At 43.6% G+C, this 24244-nt stretch overlaps 1 protein-coding gene across 1 annotated transcript in view; it reads left to right on the top strand.

Moving 5' to 3' along the window:
• Window positions 1-23876, top strand: part of adamts13 (ADAM metallopeptidase with thrombospondin type 1 motif, 13) — a 570965-nt gene extending 547089 nt beyond the window's left edge. The window contains exon 32 of the transcript XR_007935899.1: window positions 23867-23876. The gene's annotated coding sequence lies outside the window, so the exon portion shown is untranslated. The remainder of the gene's footprint in view (window positions 1-23866) is intronic.
• The last annotated feature ends 368 nt before the right edge of the window (window positions 23877-24244 follow it).

The following is a 24244-nucleotide window of genomic DNA, read 5'->3' on the forward strand; positions in this document are numbered from 1 at the left end:
TCCTGGGGTGGTACTACAAACCGCCGGGAAACACAGAAGATTTTCCTCTGGTGTGCATGTGTGACAATAGATAGATAGACAGATGAAGTGAAAGGCACTATATAATAGATAGATAGATAGATAGATAGATAGATAGATAGATAGATAGATAGATAGATAGATGTGAAAGGCACTATATAATTAACATTGCTTTTATGAATCCCATACCAAATGGCATATAGCAGAAACATTCGCATTGCAGATGTTATTCAAACAAAGAGTGCATCACAAACATTTATATCAATGCGCAGATAGATAGATAGATAGATAGATAGATAGATAGATAGATAGATAGATAGATAGATAGATAGATAGATAGATAGATAGATAATTGTAATCAGTTCCTTTGGAGATTTCATTTTTATTTAAATGTCCCTGTCCCTGCACACACACACACACAGACACACACACGAGGGACAATTTAGGATCGCCAATGCACCTAACCTGCATGTCTTTGGACTGTGGGAGGAAACTGGAGCACCCGGAGGAAACATGAAAACTCCACACAGGGAGGACCCGGGAAGCGAACCCACAGTCCCCTTACTGCAAAGCAGCAGTGCTACCACTGCGCCACCATGCTGTCCACCAAGTAAATAAACAAGTAAAAATAAATCAGCGTATGAGGACTCATAGAAAGTATGCAGAGTCGATTGCAGTATCACTTGGACCTCGCCATGAGTGTGAAACCAGTCCATTGTAAAGTTCACTTACAGCAGATAGATAGATAGATAGATAGATAGATAGATAGATAGATAGATAGATAGATAGATAGATAGATAGATAGATGTGAAAGGCACTATATATTTAACATTGCTTTTATGAATCCCATACCAAATGGCATATAACAGAAACATTTGCATTGCAGATGTTATTCAAAAAGAGGGTGTGCATCACAAACATTTATGTCAATGCATAGATAGATAGATAGATAGATAGATAGATAGATAGATAGATAGATAGATAGATAGATAGATAGATAGATAGATAGATAGATAGATAGATAGATCATTGCAATCAGTTCCTTTGGAGATTTCATTTTTATTTAAATGTCCCTGTTTCGGCAGATCAATCATTCATTTACATCATCCACTGGTTAATCAGTCAGATGTCATTTCATCAGGTAACAGCAGCAGGTGTAGATTTTAATGGCCGGCATGAATTGATCAGTTAGTTGAGCATTAATTCTTTAATTATGAAAGACTTATTTGTCCATTTTAAGTTTTAGTGTGAGGCTTGATGTGGACTGTCAAAGCTACAAGGGAGCAGATGGTGTTTTCCGGGTCTTCTGATGTTGTTCTCTTGTTTTTAAGATGGAGTTGTCTTCTGCAGATGTGTGATCACGATGCTGGGAGAACAACATCAGCCCAATTGAAGTAATAGAGCCTGAACGCCAAGATGGTAGGGAAGAACTGGCTGTCAAATACAGAGAAGCCCATCACGGTGGTCTGCTAAGGCCAGGGGTCCCACAGGTGATCGTTAGCAGAAGGTTTTCCAGCTGCAGTAGAAGCTCAAGGAGCGTGCAAGGTGTCTGTGGGTTGATCCGATCAGCTTTGATGCTGTTTGCTCGGTGGCTTTGAATGAATGCTCTTCATAAATCAGTGGACACGGTGGACTGGTGCAAGTGGTGTGAATCCTAAGGACTATGTTCAGACATTTTCCCCCACCATTGTGTTCACTTTTTAATGTGCACCATGTGAGACCTAAACGATAACTCCACACTACAGTGAGGTCCTGCTTTACATTGAAAGGCACAATAAAACATCACATCTTATTGTTTTGGACCACAGTGGATTAGGACCCTGTAGAAGACAACGTCGAGACAAAGCTGAACGGAGTGAAGTTCAATGACAATCCTGAATGAGAACCTCCTCAGAGTGCTGTGAACCTCAGATTTCCCAACGGGTTATCAAGGCTGAGGGTTCACTCCTCAATATTTAGAACAAAGACTGCAGAAGTGAGACCCAGGGGGTTAGAAAGCAGCCCCCTAAAACTAAAAGTGTGTCACAAGGACACCCGTATTTATGTTAGCGCAGCGGGTCCCTACGTGAAGTAGTAAGAGTGACAGGCACTTGGAAGGGGAAGGGGGTCCTATGTTGAATATTGAGGAGGACCGGCAACTGACGTCACTCGAGACTTTGGGGTGTGTAACTGTGTGTGTTCATCTTTCAGAGTAACCGGACCTGATAAGTCCCACAGATTCGACCCCCGTAGTGACCCCACTGGACGAGATGGTGTCATTCATCACCTCAGTGTCATGTCCCTTAATAAATAATAAAGATTTGTGTCAGCGTTAGTTTCAAGATTTCCACTCCTGTCACTTACTGGATGTTCTGGCCTTCATCTTCTTATTTCTTTGGCTGGGGTCTCATCTCCTGCTCTCCTTTTGGTCACCCACTTTCCTGTCCATGTGGTGCTTTTTTATTTATTTATTTATTTCAACTCCATCTTGTCTCCTCCTGTGAAACTACAAATCCCTTTTGAGTTTTTCCATTTCTCGTTTTATCCTCTGCTCTTTAGAAATTCCCTCTGAACACCTGCTTCCTCTTGGTGTTCACAACACCTCCAGGTCGGTCAATGCATTCCACCCAAGAGCTGGCCAGATTACAACTTAAGCTCCCTGTGACTCGACAAAGTGGATGAAGTGGATTCAACCCCTGGATTGATGAGTTACGGATTGCCAAATTTATTCCCATCACTGTCATTCTTGTGGCGGAGGGGCTTCCTGTCTGCCCGCCGTCCTTCTCGGCATCTTTGTGCCAGAGAATCCCTCACTGCTTGTCTCATCTCCTCAAGGTTGCATTCTTCTTGACTTATCATTACTATTAATTATTTTTTGATAAATTGTTTCATTGCATCTGTTAATGAAGTTCTAGTCATTGTAATCGGAAAACGGAATTCTGGAGGAGGATTCCTTTGCCAGATGGGAGGCCAGAGTGGAATGGCAAACAGCAGGAAGGAGAAATAACTTGACTCCTGCCCAATATCATTTGACAGACAGACTGATAGTAGCCGAGAATCGGGAGCAGTTCCATCTCCCACACACCAGGGGGCACTGGTCCTCGTATGGGAACCCAGTTGGGATAACCAGGGAAGAGCTGGCTCAGGAATGGCAGCAGGCAGGTGTGAGTGAGGCAAAGACGTTTGGAGGATGGCCTGGTGGGTGTCAAGAAGCCAAGAAAAAGATCAGGAACAAACTGATATTCTGGGATTGGACTGCTGGGGTCAAGTCCTTGTCTCTGATGAATCCCCTTTACTGATTGTTTGAGGCATCCAGAAAAAATAAAAGGTGAGTGGTGCTACCATCAGTCCTGTGTCAGGCCAGCAGTAAAGCATCCTGAGACCATTCATCTCAGCCGAGGCAGTGCAGGGCTCAGAACACAACCATGAATAAAGAATGGGACCCAAACATCAACCGAGAGCAACTTCTAACAACCATCCAAGAACAGTCTGGTGACCAACATGACGGAGCACCAGGCCATAAGGCAAAAGTGACAACTAAGTGGCATCGAAATTGGGGGTCCATGGCCAGGAAACTCCCCATTGAGAAGAGGCGGGTGGACAAACAAAAACCCACCAATTCCAATTCTGTAAGAATGGGTGGCGGCCATCAGTCAGGATTGGGCCCAGAAGTTGATTGACAGCCTGCCAGGGCGAATTGCAGAGGTCTTGAAAAAGAAAGAAGGGCCAACACTGCAAATATGGACTCTCTGCATCAACTTCATGTCATTGTCAATAAAACCCTTTGAAACTTCTGAAATGCTTTTAATTCTACTTCAGTATACCAGAGAAACATCTGACAGAAAGATCTAAAAACACAGAAGCAGCAAACTTTGTGATAACCAACACTTCATTCATTTTCAAAACTTTTGGTCCACGACTGTGCAATTGGACATGTAAGCATCAGGACTGGACTGGGGAGCAATGGAAGGATGTGACCTGGTCTGATGAATCCCTAACCCTAACCCTAACCCAAAGTTCAGAAAGTCATTTTCTGAGACGGGAGAACCTTCTGGAATGACCACCACCTCAACACCTTGGCAGCACTCCATCCATCAAGCACTCCCGCTTGGCATTTTCTAAAGAACTCTGTGAACCAGAAGGATGACCGTCTCATAAGCACTCCATCAATTCGGCAGAGTCGCTAGATGGAAGTCACTTTTGCAAACCGGCATTTCAAGGCCCCCAAGAGCAGAAGGAGAAAGGTTCTCTAGTCTGATGAGTCAAAAATTGAATTTCTGTTGTGCACACCTCCATGCGCTATGTCTGGTGACAATCAGGTTCTGCCTAATACCATCCCTATAGTGGAACATCGTGGTGGCAACATCATATAGAGACAAGGAGACTGGTCAGAGTAGAGGAAAGGATGAATGCAACTAAACAGGAGGAGGAGTATAGGAACCTAATCAAGGACTTTGTTAAATGGGGCGACTCAAACCACCTACAACTGAACACCAGCAAAACCAAGGAGCTGGTGGTGGATTTTAGGAGGACCAGGCCCCTCATGGACCCCATGATCATCAGAGGTGACTGTGTGCAGAGGGTGCAGACCTATAAATACCTGGGAGTGCAGCTGGATGATAAATTGGACTGGACTGCCAATACTGATGCTCTGCACAAGAGAGGACAGAGCCGACTATACTTCCTTAGAAGGCTGGCGTACTTCAACATCTGCAATAAGATGCTGCAGATGTTCTATCAGGCAGTTGTGGCGAGCACCCTCTTCTACGCGGTGGTGTGCTGGGGAAGCAGCATAAAGAAGAAAGACGCCTTACGCCTGGACAAACTGGTGAGGAAGGCAGGCTCTATTGTAGGCACAGAGCTGGACAGTTTGACATCTGTGGCAGAGCGACGGGCGCTGAGCAGACTCCTGTCAGTCATGGAGAATCCACTGCATCCACTGAACAGGATCATCTCCAGACAGAGGAGCAGCTTCAGAGACAGATTGCTGTCACCGTCCTGCTCCACTGACAGACTGAGGAGATCGTTCCTCCGTCACACTATACAACTCTTCAATTCCACCTGGGGTGGTAAACGTTAACATTATAAAAAGTTATTGTCTGTCTGTATACCTGCATTGTTATTGGCATTGTTATCACTCTTTAATTTAATATTGTTCTTTATCAGTATGCTGCTGCTGGAGTATGGGAATTTCCCCTTGGGATTAATAAAGTATCTTATCTATCTATCTATCTATCTATCTATCTATCTATCTATCTATCTATCTATCTATCTATCTATCTATCTATCTATCTATCTATCTATCTATCTATCTATTATATAGCACCTTTCACATCTATCTATCTATCTATCTATCTATCTATCTATCTATCTATCTATCTATCTATCTATCTATCTATCTATCTATCTATCTATCTATCTATCTATCTATTATATAGCATCTTTCACATCTATCTATCTATCTATCTATCTATCTATCTATCTATCTATCTATCTATTATATAGCGTCTTTCACATCTATCTATCTATCTATCTATCTATCTATCTATCTATCTATCTATCTATCTATCTATCTATCTATTATATAGCACCTTTCACATCTATCTATCTATCTATCTATCTATCTATCTATCTATCTATCTATCTATCTATCTATCTATCTATCTATCTATCTATCTATTATATAGCATCTTTCACATCTATCTATCTATCTATCTATCTGTCTATCTATCTATCTATCTATCTATCTATCTATCTATCTATCTATCTATCTATCTATCTATCTATCTATCTATCTATCTATTATGTAGCGTCTTTCACATCTATCTATCTATCTATCTATCTATCTATCTATCTATCTATCTATCTATCTATCTATCTATCTATCTATCTATCTATCTAAATACAGAAGAAAACCTGCTGCAGAGTACACGCCATCTCAGACTAGGGTTGCAGTTCAGTATGATGATGACAAGAAGAACACAGCCTTGAAAACACTGGAGGGGCTTTGGGATGAGTCTCAAACTGTCCTTCAGTTGCCAAAGACTTGAACCCAATAGAACATCAACGGAGGGACCTGAAGATGGCAATTTACAGATGCTTTGTGTTCAATCTAATGGAGCTTGAGAGGATCTGCCATTGTGAATGGGGTCAGCTGCCCAAATCCAGGTGTGTAAAGCTAGTAGAGATTTTACCAAGAACACTGAAAGCTGGAATTGCCTCCTAAGGGGCATCTGCAAAGTACTGAAAGAAGTGTCTGGATGCTACTAGAAAGGAGAGATTTCAGTTTTTGATTTTAATAAATTTGCAAACCTCTCTGAATACATATTTTCTATTTGTCATTTTAGGATATTGATGGGCAAACATTGTCTAAAATTAACTCTAAAGTGTGCAGAAAGTGAAAGGCTCTGGATCGGAATCCACTAGGAACGGAAATGCTGAGACTGCAGCATCACCCCGAAGGAGGAACTCGGGGTTTGACAGACAGTGTCGGGGGGGTCCGGAGAGGGGTTTGAGGGGAGTCTGAATACGGCTCGGGTGGCCGGAGGACGGGATTGGGTGGTGGAGCAGAGGAGTGTGAGCTTGATCGTCATGCGTGAACGTGACGTGGGACAATGCGAGGTAAGCGCAACACTCTCAGGTGACAAAGTGTTATTTGTGCTGGGGGAAGTTGTGCTGACTCACGCCCCCAACAGCTGAAAGATTTCAATAAAACGATTGCTTTTAATAAAACAAGAAACACGCCCGTTCTTTTAAGGGCTGAACTGTTCCATCTGTGTGATAATAATAATAATAATAATAATAATAATAATAATAATTCTTTGCATTTATGTAGTATTTATGTAGTATTTCTCACGTCTCTTTGTCACTTCCCGTTACGGTGTCCATTACAGCAAGGGACGAGTTGCGACCCCCCTCAATGCAGAAACAATGAAAACAACGAGCAGGACCGGGGGGTGCGTCTGCGGTTGTTTTCGAGCCCGTGTTCGGTGTAAAACGGCAGCCTTCCATCCCCGTAAACCGTATAAGCGGGTTAAAAAAAAATCGTCATCTCTCTTGGGTGAAAAATTTCACAGCCCCTTGCGGTTTATAGCACAACTTTTTCGGACCCTCTTAATGCAATTCAGTGTCGGGGTCGGGGGCTGAATTCTAACACCCTTTGTTATTTCGCCCGTTAAACGTTTTAATTTTCAAGACGCGAACTGCAGCTCTTCAGTAGGCAGCTCAACGCCTCGAGTCTGCAGTGCTGAGAGTGGAAAACTTTCCGAGGTCTGCGTGGCGGAGGCCTTCGCTGCTGAATGCCAATGTCTTCCGGTGCCGAATGAAATCAGCAGCTGCAATTTCGCTCCGAGCGCCTGCTAATTTCTCGCCCAGGAGTATTCGTTAGCGGAAGCTTGGAGCGGTTGTTGCTTTTTTTTAACCTTTCTTTTTCTGAATCTTGGCATTGCTATAGATAGCAGACTGGAGACATTGTGACAAACTCAATCAATCAATCAATCAATCAATCAATCAATCAATCAAATTTGTTTCGCGCTGCGTTTTCGCCGTTTTTAGGCTTTGCTCCTGGTTTTCTGTTGCGCCTTCTACTGTCAGGTTAGGCTCCAGATCTGGGCCATGTTGTAACCAGTGGCGTCATTAAGGGGTCTTCCGGGGCTTAAACCTGCTGATCTGAGGTGTGTAACCCCAGATCTCTGACACCCCCCCACCCCCCACCTCCTGTTTACTGCACGTATGCCTACAGCCCCTGATCTTCTAGAAGTAAAATCAGAACTTTCCTATTTAGCGCCTTCAAAATGGGCAGTGACAGCGGAGAAAACTCTAAGGGGCCTCCCTTTGTTATCGACAACGCGAACACACCAAGGGTGGGAAAAATGCACCCCCAGGTTGCTGACAGCAAGAAAACTCCAAAGGAAACCAGTCGTTCAAAGTTTGAAAACTTCATGGGGGGGGGGGGGGTAGTCCCTTTGCCCTCCCTGTCACCAACAATAAGAAAATTCCAAGTGTGGCCCCAGTCCCCCACTGAGGGACCCCACCCTCCCTACTCATTGATAGCAATAAAACTCCAAAGGGGTAAGTCCCATTACACCCACCCCCCATCGCCGATAATGAAAAAATTTCAAGGGACCCCCAACCTAGCCCCCCCCCCATCACCAATAATGAAAAAATTTCAAGGGACCCCCAACCTAGCCCCCCTCCGCCACTGATAATGAAAAAATTTCAATGGACCCCCAACCTAGCCTATCCCCCCCACTCAGTCATCGACAGCAAGAAAATTCCAGGGTGGACTGCCTTGCCCACCCCCATGTTCCCTAACAATGAAAGAAAAAAAAACCTCAAGAAAACATCTGGGGGGTCATCAGAGAGCTTGGGCTAAGCCCCTAATAAGAGCTGAAGCTATCAACACAAACCCGGTTACAACTGGATTGAGGTGACTTTAACAATGGATGGAAATTCGGGTACCCATGATGAAACCTCCTCAATCTAGTTCTTGATGAAGATTTGGGGGTGCGCCCAAGAAACCTGCCTTACCAGTACATTGCCGACACCATTAATGAAACGGTCCGACTGTCCAAAAGTGAAACTGAGAAAGACGTGCAAGACCGGGAGAAATGGCGGAAACCTGTTCTCGAACGCACAAAGTCCACCTTGATGATGATGATGATGATGATGACCACAATCTCATTTGTTAATCACTCACTGCTATGTATAGCAGCACTAAGTGACCCATACAAGCCATTAAGTGTCCCGGTTCTGAAGTGTTACCAGACGATCACAGCCCCTCTAGGCTGGTGGTACATCTGCTGTTCAGATTTGTAAGGCTGAGGAAGTCACAAAGTTGAAGAGTTCCCTTGGATGAAAAATGAGCTCATCTAGTTAGGCTTGGAAAAAGTTTAGCAATCCTAGTCAGAAAGTGCTAATGTGATAATCAGAGAGAGGTGGGCTTAGTGAACGATTGGCGTGAACTTGGAATTGACCGTCTAATTCCTCGTCAGCTCTTAAGCAACCCTGCTGTCACCACAAGCCGTGCCCCATTAATACTGGAGTTGCCTTTATGGGCAGGCAGCGGGCCGCGGTGTAAATGGCATTGGGCTTCAAAAAGCAAGGACACCAGATTGGACCTTGCGCCGATGTCACATGACATAACTTGTAGTCGGAGGGGGTGTCAGACTTGACAACGGCAGTTGCTGATTTTTGTCACCTGAGTACGTTCATTGACATGTCTAGAAATCGCCAGGTATGTCAGATTACCTGACTGGCTGACCACACTGCAGCCCAGTTTCCCAGTGCCAAAGTCTCACGAGCTCACCTGGCTTTATGACAGACAATAACGTGCTGCCTGATGGAGCCTGGTGCTGTACGAAGGGTTTTCAGTTGCATTCTTTGTCCTTTTTATCCCCCCTTTGTTAGGTAAAACACGAAATGTCGACCAGATGAGCTTCTCTTCTTTTTGTGCGTTCCTCCTTTCTCGTCTCTTCACAATATGGATTGTACTTCGGCTGAGTGCTCATTGGCTGCCATCTCTGAAGCAGACATACGCAGGGCCACCTGTACGACTTAAGACAAAATCAAACGGGGGTGAGTCGCAGACTATTTGGACCTGAGTCACTGGGAATGGCAGACGAGATGACTGGGACTCATGGGAGCACAAGGCCATGCAAATGAGGTCATGACTGAAAATCGCCGGATAAGTCGTATCATGTGACAGAGCCTTTAGCCTGCTACTCTGTGAGTAAAGCCAGTGTCACATGACATGACCTGTAGTCGGAGGGGATGTCAGACTGGACGACTGCGGATCATGGCAGCGCTACGCCACAGCCCCTGACTCACTAATCCCACGTAAATGACAGCTATGACTGAAAAAGTCACATCATGTGACAGAGAATTTGGTCTCTCTGTGCGTCGGTGTCGTACGTAACACCAATGTCACACGACACGACTTCAAGTCGGAGGGGATGTCAAGCTGTCTGATGGAGCCAGTGCTGTACGGAGGGTTTTCAGGTCAGGTGACTCCAGATGCTCCTTTTTTTTCCCTTTGTTACATAAAACACGTAATGTCGTAATTCCTCATTCCACGTATTTTACTGCGCTGAGTGCTTATTGGCACTCGGTCCATGCAGAGCTAACGGGGTGAATCGCTGACTAGTTGGACTGAGTCACTGGGGATGTCACACTACACGACTGCAGATCACAAGGCCGCTGCCTCCCTAAGCCAATGTAAATGAAGTCTCTGACTGAGAAATCGCCGGAAAAGTCGTGTCATGTGACGGAGCCCTTAGCCTGCCTGTACGTCGGTGTCGTAAGTAACGCCAATGTCACATGACATGACTTCTAGTCGAAGGGGATGTCAAGCTGTCTGATGGAGCCGGTGCTGTATGAAAAGTTTCCAGGTCAGGCGACTCCAGATGCAATTTCTGCCCTTTTTTTCCTTTTGTTAAGTGAAACACGTAATGTCAGCCAGACCGGCTTCTCTTCTGTTTGTGAGGTCAAAAAACTCCTGCGTTCCTCCTTCCCCATCATTTCATTCTATGCTTTATACTTCAGCTGAGTGCTCATTGGCTGTCACCTCTCACACACACTACAACTTAAGACAGAAATCAAACGGGCGAATCGCTGACTAGTTGGACTGAGTCGCAAGAGACGTCACCCTACACGACGGCAGATCACAAGGCCAAAGTAAAGCCAATGTGACATGACAAGAATTCATGTCAGAGGGGATGTCTAATGGAGCCGGTGCTATATGAAGGGTTTCCAGGTCAGGTGACTCCAGATGCAATTTCTGCCCTTTTTTTCCTTAGTTACGTAAAACACGTAATGTTGTAATACCTCATTCCTTGTCGTTTCATTCCACGTATTTTACTGAGGTGAGCGCTCATTGGTTGTCAGTTCACTTAGAGATAACGGGGCAAATCGCTGCCTATTTGGACTGAGTCGCAGGGGACGTCACACTACACGACTGTAGATCACAAGACCACTGCCTCCCTAAGACCATGTAAATGAAGTCTATGATCGAAAATTGTCGGAAACGTTGTGTCACGTGACAGAGCCTTTAGCCAGCCTGTGTGTCGGTGTCGTAAGTAGAACCAATGTCACATGACAAGACTTCATGTCAGAGGGGATGTCTGATGGAACGGGTGCTGCATGGAGGGTTTCCAGGTTAAGGGGAGCTCAGATGCAATTTCTGCCCCTTTTTCCCCTTTGTTACGTAAAACATGTAATGTCGTAATTCCTCATTCCTTGTTGTTTCATTCCACATATTTTACTGAGCTGAGTGCTCATTGGCAGTCAGTCCATGCAGTACTAATGGGGTGAGTCGCTGCCTATTTGGACTGAGTCACTGGGTATGTCACACTACACGACTGCAGATCACAAGGCCACTGCCTCCCTAAGCCAATGTAAATGAAGTCTCTGACTGAGAAATCGCCGGAAAAGTTGTGTCATGTGACAGAGCCCTTAGCCTGCCTGTGCGTCAGTGTCGTAAATAACGCCAATGTCACATGACACGACTTCTAGTCGGAGGGAATGGACGATTGCATTTACTGATCTCCATGTCAATTTACACGACTAGAAATCGCTTGGCCTGTCAAATTACACAACTGTGTGACGACTTTCCAGCACAGTCTTTTACTCTTTCAACGTGTCACCTGCTCCCCTGAGTTTCCAGGTAGAGTGAGTTCAGACGTTGTTTTTTGTTTTTTTTTAACTTTCACCCATTGTGTTGTGGTACATGAAACACGAGATGTCAGACAGACGAGCCCGTCTTCTGTCTGCGAGTTCCCGAAACACCCGCCACCCTTATTCCTCGTTGCTTCATTGATATGCATTGTGATTCCGGCTGAGTGCTCATTGGCTGTCGTCTCTCAGATGCCAACACCTTAAGACAAAATCAAGACGAGTCAGTTGGGCGGAGTCGCCGGGGGTGTTGGACTACATGTCACTGTGCTGCCATTGCCCCTGACTTGCTAAGGTTATGTCAATGATGTCTTCGACTGATAAAGTCACGGAATGTGGCGGAGCCTTTAGCCTGCCTGTGCACTCGTGTCGGTGAGTATTTGACGCAGGTATCTGAGTACATTAAAGGTGGGGGGGGTGCAGTCACCACAGAAAGGCGCTATAAAATATGACGTTACTCCATTGTTCTCATCCACATTTAACCTGTAGGTCTTTACAGCAACATTAAATATAAGACAACATCTATCAGTGTGCGTACCCTTAATTCTTTGGTGGAAAGATGCTATACAGAGGAACAAAGATATAATTGTTTTCCAGTAGAGGCTCACAGGGAGCTGCTAAAACATGCTAAGAGCCCCCCACCACATGTGCAGCCCCCTCACCTGTGGCTGCAGACTACAATCAACTTGGAGAGTGTCCTTGGACCGGGCCAGAATGGCACATGATGATAAGAAGACAGTGGGGTTGGTGGGAGTCAAACTTGGTGTTCGAAGACCAGTGAGGCCCCCCACACTACACGTCTATAATGTCATTTATTAACTAAGCGGTGGAGACTGAATCTGAAATTGGTGACTTTATTTAGGGACTTTCATAGCAAACCTAATGTAAAGGTGCTGGACAAGCTTATTCGGCTGTGGGTGGCACGGTGGTGCAGTGGTAGTGCCGCCACCTCAGGGCTCACATCCCCGGGGTCCTCCCTGCATGGAGATGGCATGTTCTCCCTGTGGGTTTCCTCAGGGTGCTCTGGTCCCCTCCCAGGGACATGAACTCCAGTGTCACTTCCACGGTGCCACCGTTGACGCCTACTCATACAGAGTCAGTTCAGAGTCACCAGTAAAGTCACATGGACTCGGAGAAAAGGCAGGAATTGCACCTTGAGAGCTGACTGGTGACCTGGTGGTGTGTGACAGTGGCGCTCATCACTGCGCCACCCTACACCGGCACTTGAAAGTGGAAGATGGAATTTGAGTCCCAATTATAAAAATGACCGGCTGGTTTATGTAATTATAGGGAGAATGTGGCCAGCCTTGAACTTTCTTTCCATGCCTAGTGAAGGTGATGTTTTTCAAAGAAGTTGATTTCTTCTACGTTTTTCTATGAAAATTGGGGGGGGGGGGGGGGAATGGGGGGGGTTGAATTAAGACTGTAAAGTAAAGGAAATAAAATAACAGAATGAGAAGCCATTCTGCCACATTGTATGAACGAGTGAATGAGTGAATGGGTTAATAAAATAAATGAAGGGATGAATTGTATAGTTAATACAATGAAATAATCAAAAGGTGAGCATATGAATGAATGAATGAATATATTGTTACTAAAATTAATGAAAGAATACATTGCATAAATAAATACAATGAAATAATCAATAGGTGAACATAATTTATATTATAAAATAGAATAAATGTATCAGTGTATGAATGAGATACATGTATTGTTAATAAAATGAAGGATTGAACTGAATAATTAATACAATTAAACAATCCATAAGTGAACAGATGAATGAATCAATGAATGAATGAATGAGTGAGTGAGTGAGACAGGCAGCAAATGAGAGAATGAATACATGAATAATTTGTATAATAGAATGAATGAATGCAAGAGTGAATGAATGAGTTATGTATATTGTTAATAAAATAAATGAAGGAATGAACTGAACAGTTAATATAATTAAACAACCAATTGGTGAACATATGAATGAATGAAAAGCAAATGAACAAACGTATACACAAATCATTTATGTAGTAAATAAATGAATACATGAGTGAATGAATGAGATATATTGTTGATAAAATAAATGAAGGAATGAACTGAATAGTTAATACAATTATTAGGTGAATACATCAATGAATGAATGAATGAATGGATGAGAAAGTTAATGCTCACATGAATACATTAATCATTTTTTAGTAGAATGAATGAATGAATTAATGTATGTATGCTTTTCAATAATTCAGTGGATGTGTAAGTGCATGAACAAATTAATACATAAATAATTTTATAGTAGAATGAATGAATGCATGAGTGAATGAATAAATATATTGTTACTAAAATTAATGAAGGAATGGATTACATAGATAAATACAATGGAATAATCAATAGGTGAACATATGAATGGATGAATCAGTGGATGAGTAAATAAATGAGCAAATGCAAATGCATAAATGATCAATTTTAAAGCACAATTAATAAATTATGAAATTAATAAATTAATGAAATGAATGGATGAATGACTCAGTGGGTGTGTAGTGCATGAACAAATTAATGCATTAATATTTTGTATGGCAGAATGAATGAATGAATGGTTAATAAATCAAATAATGGAATGCAGATAATCAAATAATCAAAATGAGAATGAATGAATGAATACATTAGATGACTTAATGAACATGCATATTCATGAATGAGATGTGTAGTAATGACATAAATGAATGGTCAGACTGTAAGGCCTCAGATGCTTTGTGAAGATCCCAATTCTCCCAGTTGATCTCTACCAGTGCCTTCAGATTTCTCCCAGTCTGAATTGCTCCAGTGGTAATTGGTGTCTAGCTCTGTACGAATGTGTCATGTGATCCAGGGCCGTCTTAACAGCATTTTAGACCCCCTGGGCAAAGCAGTGCACTGGGCCCCCTACCTACACAACCACTCAGCAAGTCACAACACACACAGATTAGCATGGAGCTCCTATGATCATGGGACCCCCGGGCAACTGCCCAGCTTGCCCATGCGTTAAGATGGCCCTGATGTGATAACCTGGCACCCCGGGGTGTTGAATGAAGGGCTTTGTTGGCTTTGGAGGTTTTGGATGCCGCAGTGGGACTCATGGGCAGGGCAGGGGTCTCAGTACTCAGGACATACCCATCTACCAAAGCTGTGCAAATGTGATGTGCGCCGGGTTGGGGGTGGGTGGGTTGTGGTGTTTGGGTGGAGAAGGAGTATAGGGGTGTGGGGTTAGATAAAGAAGAAGAACACACGCCAGTCGTTTACAGAAATCCTTTCTGAGGGATTAGACTGGCGAGTCTGTGCTTTGTTCCTCTTTTTAATGTCCCACTTGGTCCAGGCAGTGGGTTTCTTTGCCCAGCTGGCCAGCATGCCATTCTCATTCTCTTTCTCACTCTCTCTCTTTTTTTTTCAGGTTATTGACTTTTTATGGCCGCTGCGGTGCAGAAGCGTCTGAAGTTTTTACTGGAGGATCTGCAGTCTGAGCCTGAAAAGGTCTTTTGAAAGAAGAGCCTTCAAAGAGCCGCCATCCAAAGCGGGGAGCGAAGCTCCTCATCCCTAGAGATGTTATCTCCATCACGTCGTAAACGAGTGAAAACACAGACCTGCCTGCCCGCGCAATGGAAAATGGGCAGGGGCTTCTGCACAAGAATCATTGAGGGCAAATGGGGGCAGACTGAGTGGGAGACGGTGACCACTGACAAGCCCGCTGTGAAGAAATAAGAAGACAACAAAATAGATTAAGGGTTGGGGATCCGTCCCCGTGTAATGTCGATGGTCCAGGCAGTCAGTTGTCATCTGAGCTTTTATGTAGTCAGAGGAAATGGGTGCGACGTGAAGAGTAAGTGACGGAGGTGAATTCATCATCAGTAGCTGGAGATGAGGACATTGGAAAGGGATCGGAAGTGAGGTCACAGCAGGAGGACAGGAGAGACATCAGACAGACTGCAGGCGGAAGCAGTGTTTATGGCCACCATGTAGGCTTTGGATCTTCTTGTTTTCTGGTGTGGAAGAGAGAAAGGCATTAATTCTTCATCTTATATCCCCATCTCACATTCTTTCGCGCTCCGTCGGGCCCATTGGCTGCCCCCTTAATCACGTGTGTGTGACACCCGCTTTTCCATTTCTCAACTAAAGAACATTTGCCTTTGTATAGCTCCAGACAATCACACCAATAAACTGAAAAACAAAAAGGCCCACGTGGCAAACAGAAATCCCACACTGCACCTCTACACGAAGAGCAGGGCCTCATGGGAAAAAAGACCAGCAACTGCACCATCAGCTACAACTGCAGTGGGCGCTCAACATGGAAGACACTTTACAAGGTTGAAACCTCATCAGCCTACACTTGATCACCCCTAATGACAAAGTGACAGGCAGCATGGTGTCAAAAACATCTGCAAACCTACCATAAATCAAAACTGGACATTTCTCATTCCTAGATGTATTCAGACCCTTGGCTGAGGCTTGAGATGTTTCTAGAACTTAACTGGAGTACAACAATGGCAAACTTGAAGTGACGGGATGTCATTTAGAAAGCCCCATGTGGACCTGTGGATAGAAGGTTCCACCGTTCACCCCGGAAATCAGGACAAAAAGTAAGCCGAAGAGTCCAAGGAACTCTCTGTAGACCTCCACGAGCAAACTGTGGTGAGACAAAGATCAGGGCACGGGGATCAAACCATCTGTAAAGCTCTGAGCGTTCCCAGGGGGCAAAGGGGTCTCAAGAATTGTGGAATGGAAGATGTTTAGAGCCATCAGGACTTGGCTAACCAGGCAAGAAGGGGCTTGGTCAGGGAGATGACCGAGAACCCAAAGTTGTCTGCCGAGATGGGACAACCTTATCTAAAGCTTTGTGTGTTCCCAGGAGCTCATGGGGCCTCAAGAATTGTGAAACAGAAGATGTTTGGAACCAGCAGGACTTTTACTAGAGTTGGCAAAACTGAGTAATCAGGCAAGAAGGGCTTTGGTAAGGAAGGTGACAAAGAACACAATGGCCACTCTAACAGGGCTTCAAAAGTCCTCTACTGAGATGGGAGGAATACTCATCATAGATAGATAGATAGATAGATAGATAGATAGATAGATAGATAGATAGATAGATAGATAGATAGATAGATAGATAGATAGATAGATAGATACTATTCCACCTTAACAAAGGGCCAAGTGTTTATGTATCTGTGTATCCATCCATTGCTGTGTCTCTGTTATTCCAAAAGAAGGTGCATCACAAACATGTGTAGTAATAAAATGCATTATGTTTTTCATTCCAACAGATGGTGCATCACAAGCAATAACACCATTTTTAAGAATCCTTTACCAAATGGCAAATAACAGAGACATATGCATTGCATTTGTTATTCCAGCAGATGGCACATCACAAACACCTCCTGTTGGAATGAAAACTGCAATGCATTTTATTACTACATGCTTTGCAAACTTCAAATGTTAATGTTGAGGTCTACATAGACTACTTAGATTATTCAACCCATTGCAGACAGTTAGGACAGCTTGTTTAACACATGAAAACTTCATGGCTGTAGAAATATTATGAGTTTGAAAGACGATAGATAGATAGATAGATAGATAGATAGATAGATAGATAGATAGATAGATAGATAGATAGATAGATAGATAGATAGATAGATAGATAGATAGATAGATAGAAAGGCACTATGTGATAGATAGATAGATATGAAGGGCACTATATAACAGATAGATAGATAGATAGATAGATAGATAGATAGATAGATAGATAGATAGATAGATAGATAGATAGATAGATAGATAGATAGATAGATAGATAGATAGACTGTGACATCCTGCTGACAACTAATTAGTGACTGTTACTGCTGACTTTGAAATGGAGGAGTAAGTAACAGTCATAAGGGACAATGGCACCAGAGAAGGGCTTTGAAGTCTTCACAGTCCATTAGCCTAGCAGGACCAACACTCTTGCAGGCCATGAACTTGTCACTCATAGGGGGCACCACTTGATATCCCGAGCTGAGTGTATTTTTGCTGTATTACTCAGGAGGGGTCTGCATTGCCTTTGGGTGATAACAGAGGCAGTGCCACCTGCCTGCCTCATAAAAGCAGGAGGATTTATTTCTCCATTAGTTCAGTGCGTTTGATAAACTGCAGAAGACTGGAGCTCACAGAACACAAGCGAGGCCCCTGAAACGAGGCCTGTCCTATTCCTTAGACATTTCTAGGTCACACCCGTGCCCGCCAACAAAGAGCAAAGTAGGATCTGCCCCTCACTGAAATCCCACGGAGGCCTGAATGTGGTTGTGGATCCAGGCTCAAATCAGAGAAAAGCAGTTGGTTGAACCACTGTCACCCAATCTCCAAACCCCTCTGATCTAAGAGAATATTTTTCTTTTTTATTTGGCAAAATCCCTAAGTTTAGAATTTTGCTTCATGTTTGCAAGTTTAAGCAAAATGGAGAAAAGGATAGTTCGGCTTGGTCAGTGTTTGCTCCTCACCAGCCGTCTGCCATCTGCAAATCGATCTCCTGCCCCTTGGAGGACACAGTTTGCGCCTTGAACCTCTGCATCTGCGTCTTTGTGTGCGGGTGTGTGTCTGTGTGTGTGTGTCTGTGTGTGTGTGTGTTCCCGGTTTACCCCACCCATGTCGGAGCTGAGCGTGCTGATTGGACTTCGTTTCCATGGTGACGGCAGATCACAGGGGCCCTTGAGGAGCAGCTGCACTGTGTTGCTGGCAGGCTCGGCGTTTTTTCGGCAACACGTTTATCCATGTTGGAGAGGAGCTTGACAGGCTGGGCCCTGCAACTGATGCTTGACTAGACAAGGACAGAGAGCTGTTGGTGTGGTGTGGTGGGGGGAGTGGGAGATCCAGGCAAGCAGCCAGATGCCCTGAGAAGTGCAGACAGCCCCCATGTATTTTCCCTCTCTGCAAGGATGACGGGGCACCACTGAGGTCAAAAGGCACCTCGTGTAACAGTCAGCTCTGAGACAAAAAACTGCAGACAAATTGGAAGTCTGAGCCGCCGCGGCCGCTTTTCGTGTTTGAAGTGATGACACCCGGGCGGCTGCCACATTTAACAGGACGCTTCCATCCGAGTGGATCTTCTTCTTCTTTTTTTCCGGTTGACCGTCTTCTTCTGCCTGGATTGTCTCAGTGTTGCCTTTGAACGGAGACAAAAGCCCAGACAGAAAAGTAAAGATTACCAGTGCAAAGCCTGGGCGCGGCCGAGCTTGGCACCATTACCTCATGTTCACAATGTTAATTTGAGTGGTAAAGAAAAAAAAAAGACAAAAATACAAAGAAGGACAAATGAGAGGACAACAAACGTTAGAGCTCAGTGGTATAAACTGAAGCAGTGCTTTAGTATAGGGGTCTGCATCGAAGGTGCTCTATAAATTAATGCGCGGATTTTAAAACTACAGTCGATATAAAAAATCTGCACACCCCCGGCAAGATCGCAGATTTTGTGTAATAAAAAAAAATCGGAAGAGCCCTCCCCTCGACTTTATCGTATACGGAGATAGAGGAAAAGGTCATTAGAAGCACTACCAGTTGCGCAAAATTTCTCAAATCTCATATCTCTTTGTTTCTCGTCCTAACTAATTGATAATATCAATACACCATAATTTACCTTTATATATAATCAAACTTTATATTAAAATAATATTTTCGCACTTACGGAGGTCGAAAACGGTAATGGAATTATTTCGTGATTACATCAGTCAGTCAGTCACACATGGTCACGGGGGTCTGCCGGAGCCAATCCCAGCCAACACAGTGCGCAAGGCAGGAAACAAATACCCGGCCAGGGCGCCAGTCCGCCGCAGACCTCGATTACAAGCAAAGTAAAAAGAGTTATAGCCACCTAAAAACATAGGAAAAGTGTTAATAATATTTGTTGCAATAAATTCCTATAGGTAAAACTGCATTTAGCTCCATTTGATGGCGGAAATAAAAATTAAAAAATCATAACATTAAATGTATTACCAGGAACACAAGCTGGACATAGCAACTTATTGTTCCCATCACATCTTTATATTCACACGGCATGTTCAATGTTTACACGTTATCGTTAAACTGATGATGTATAAATTAAAATTGAATTAATAACAGTTATTGAAAGAATATGCGTTCTATTAAATACAGTTTTTAATATCGTGTAGGCCTACACATTTATATTTCCATAATACAAAAAATTCAGATGGTTGTTTAAATAAAATACTACTTCCGGTTGAGTAATTTTTCTCAAATTTCATACCTGTTCGCTTTTTTATCGTTATAAATATCTATACAGAATTCGAATCATCCATCATCCAACCCGGTATATCCTAAATACAGGGTCACGGGGGTCTGCTGGAGCTAATCCCAGCCAACACAGGGATTGAAACAAACCACAGGCAGGGCGCCAAAGATGCCGACGAAAGAAGAGAAGCAGCGGGCCGCTAGGGTGGAATGTGGGGTGTGAATTTCCCCTTGGGATTAATAAAGTATCATCTATCTATCTATCTATCTATCTATCTATCTATCTATCTATCTATCTATCTATCTATCTATCTATCTATCTAAGTAGATCAGCTCAGGAAGCAGCAAGCGCATCAACCTCTGAGCAAACGAATGATAAATGTACAGAGAAAGAGGATGAAGACTAGGAATGCTCAACTCAAGTGGAACGTGCTGTGCGCCGTTACTGGTATACTGTACTATAATAGTTGTGGTGTGATCTTATTGTAGATAATATTTTCTTTTCTGCCGCAACTTTATTTGATTTATTTTCAATCTCAATATCTTTGAGCAGTGCAAAGCTGGTCTGAACGGAAGGGTGCTGTGGTCACGTGATCACGGTCATCGGCGGAACGGAAATGCGCTTATTGAGACACTTAATGGACTCTAAGCTGAAGAAAGGTGTGCCGTGTCAGAGAGACTGTAATTAGGACTCCTGAATTTCTGGTCAGAAGGTGCACACGGTATGTTTTAATTTTGTTATCCCTATACCCCTGTAACTCGATTATTGTTTAATTGACTAGCTTTATTTTATCCATCCATCCATTATCCAACCCGCTATATCCTAACTACATCCTAATCCCAGCCAACACAGGGCGCAAGGCAGGAAACAAACCCCACCGCAGGATTTATTTTATTTTATTTTAGTGTAATTTAGTCTTTCACGGTGTTTGAAAGCTGTAAAAGAGAGAGAGAGAGATAGAGAGCAAATAAATACTCTCCAGACATCAGCCGGATTGTGGTCTCATCTGTACCAGGAGAAAACAACCAGGAGCAGCTACAGATTTAATTCTAGCAACTCAATCTTTCTATCAGTTTGGCACATCTGGACTGGCGATTTTTGCCCATTCCTCCAGATCTGTCAAATTGTGGGGGTATCTCGTGTGCTCCACTGTCGTCAGGTCACCCCAGTGGTCTGGGTGGGCTCTGGCTGGGCTATTCCAGATCACTGAGCCTCCTTTGATGAAGTCATTGCTTTGTTGATGTTGATGTATGCTTTGGTTCGCTGCCATGCTATAAGGTGGAATTCCTCTCCATCTTCAGCTTCCTAGCAGACACTTGAAGGTTTTGTGCCAAGGTGGACGGGCTTGGAGCTTTTCATGGCCCACCTGGCCAGTTTTCTCCTTCTCAATCTTGGAGGGACGTCCTGATCTTGGTAGAGTCACTGTATTGTCTCCACTTGTTGATGACTGTCTTCACCGTGCTCTGTGGGGTATTTAATGCTTTGGATACTTCTTAGTCCCCCTGTCCTAATTGATACCTACCAATGATCCTATTCATGTTTTAAAAGCTCTTTGCGGACCACCATGTTTTTAAGAGGATGTTGCAACCCAGAAGATATCAGAATAACCTTTACAGGAACAGCCAAACTTTATCTGAGCTCAATCAGAGCCCACTGGAATTGAAGTAGGTGTAAGCTAATTACAATTTGAGATGATGAAACGCATTGTGATTGGCTGATTCTGAACACAGCCACATCCTTTCAAATTCATAATATTTGTAGAGCCTTTAAGCATTCATGCATTGCACAAGCTGTGCTAACTATCTGCAACGGGTTGAATAATCTAAGTAGTCCATGTAGACCTCAGCATTAATATTGTATTTTGTAATCCATGTAGTAATAAAATGCATTGCAGTTTTCATTCCAACAGATGGTGTTTGTGATGCGTCATCTGTTGGAATGACAAACACAGTAATATTTATAGAGCCTTTAAGCATTCATGCATTGCACAAGCTGTGCTAACTATCTGCAACGGGTTGAATAATCTAAGTAGTCCATGTAGTAATAAAGTGCACTGCAGTTTTCATTCCAACAGATGGTGTTTGTGATGCGCCATCTGTTGGAATGACAAACACAATAATGTTTATAGAACCTTTAAGCATTCATACATTGCACAAGCTGTGCTAACTATCTGCAACGGGTTGAATAATCTAAGTTGTCCATGTAGTAATAAAATGCACTGCAGTTTTCATTCCAACAGATGGCGTTTGTGATGCGCCATCTGTTGGAATGACAAACACAATGTATATGTCTCTGTTATTTGTGATTTGATATGGACTTTTGTAGGATTTTTGTTTTTCCTTTTTTTCACTACCCAGTTTCTAATTTGTTGTCACCTTCTTTGTATAGATTGCAGTTTTGCAATAAAGGTGGAATAAGTTCTGTCAAGGATTTCTCTTGCTTTCATATTTTTATTATACATAATCTGTGATTTTGGCAGGGCAGTATAGACTTTTTATATCCAACATTTGAGATTTGCTCATTTTGGCAAGGTGATGTAAAACTGGTGACATTTCTTTTTTATCCCCCCACCCCCCCAATGGAGCACAGGCGTGTTCAAGTCAAATCGAGTCAAGTGGCTTCATTGTCACACCATCCATACAGCATATTGTGGCCTACAGTGGCACAAAATAACAGGAGTGCCATGGTGCAACCTAAACAAGTGCAAGAATGATGCCATACTATAATAGATTAATAAACAATAATAGTTACTTAAATAGATGGTGCCAAGCATACGTGCCAGAAGGTCGTCTTTCAGGTTTGCCTAAAGTAAGTAATTCCACCTCAGGACACTAACAGTCTTGTCTCCTTCTTCCCTTGTAGCTTTGAGAGAACCGCCCCTTGAGGGCGTCGACACGAAAGAAGCCCCGCCCCTTCTGCTCTGCCCAATGTATGAGAAGATCGCTCCTGGAGGGCGGTATCTCATTTACTTATTGACCCGCCTCCTGTGCTGACCCGAGTCACAAGCTGCCCCTTTTGTGAACGCCCGGCCAGATGCCCTTTGAAGACTTGATTTCCATTTGTTTTTCTGCTTTTTTTTCTTGAAATTAAATGGGGTTCTTTGCTCAGTTACCACCCTAAGTAACCTACCTTTCCCCGCCCCACTACAACAGTAATAATTTGAAAGAGATAGTAATAAAGAAATAATTAATTAACACTAGCAAAACAAAATAACAAATGTACTGCATATAAATATGCCACTAGGGTCAGATCTAAGGTGAGTAGGGCAGGGTCTGGACCACCAAGTGGTAGAAGCTGTTGCTGAACCTAGTAGATCTACTTTGGATGCTACAGTACCTTATGCCAGATGAAAGTGGGACAAAGAGATAGTGCAACTGGTGGGCTCTCGGCAGCACTTTACAAAGGAGTCTTCAGTGGAGGGCAGAGAAGTCCCAATGATCTTTTCTGCTATGTGTACTGCCTGTTGTAGGACCTTACAGTCAGAGACCCTGCAGTTCCCAAACCAGACTGTGATGCAGCTGCTCTGAACGTTCTCAAAGGTGGCCTCCACAGAATGTGGTGAGAACTGAGGTAGGCTTGTCTTCTTCACCTGCCGAAGGAAATAAAGATGCTGCACCTTCTTGACCACTGAGGTGGCATTAAAGAGCCAAGTAAGGTCAGCTGCCAGGTGCACACCATGGAATTTGGTGCTCTTGACCAGTTCCACCATCACTGAACCCCTCAGTGTGCATTAAGGCTGAGGGCAGCATGGGTCACCCTGAAATCCATCATCATCTCTTTGGTCTTGTTCATACTAAGAGACAGATTGTTGCACTTGCACCAGTCAGCCAGTTGTCGCATCTCCATTCTGCGAGCTGACTCATCTCCAACAATGGGGAGACCCCCAACCGTCGTGTCATCCGCAGACTTAATGATGGCGTTAAAGCTGTAAGCAGCCTCCCAGTCGTGAATCAGCAGAGTGAACAGAAGTGGGCTTGAGTGGGCTTGCTCATGATCACACAGTGTCAGCGGTGGGATTTGATCCCACAACCTCAGTGACTGAGGTCCGAAGCCTTAACCATTACATCACAGCACCTAGCAGCTAATTCAAGTTTGGGGGGGGGGGGGGCAACAAAGCCTGATGGCACTCGGAACAAGGCAGGAACACACCCTGGATGGGACATCAGTGCATTCATAGGACCACTCACACACACAAACACACACACACTTGTTAGGTATCACACGGGGTCTAAGTGTTTTTCTTTTTTTGTCATATGTATTTGATGGAATTATTAGAAAGGCGCTATATATAATAAAATTTTTTCTTCATCTTCTTCTGATTATTTTATGTGTTTACTTTTTTTGTGA

The sequence above is a fragment of the Erpetoichthys calabaricus genome, chromosome 9 (assembly GCF_900747795.2).
Source record: "Erpetoichthys calabaricus chromosome 9, fErpCal1.3, whole genome shotgun sequence".
NCBI classification, from domain to species: domain Eukaryota; kingdom Metazoa; phylum Chordata; class Cladistia; order Polypteriformes; family Polypteridae; genus Erpetoichthys; species Erpetoichthys calabaricus.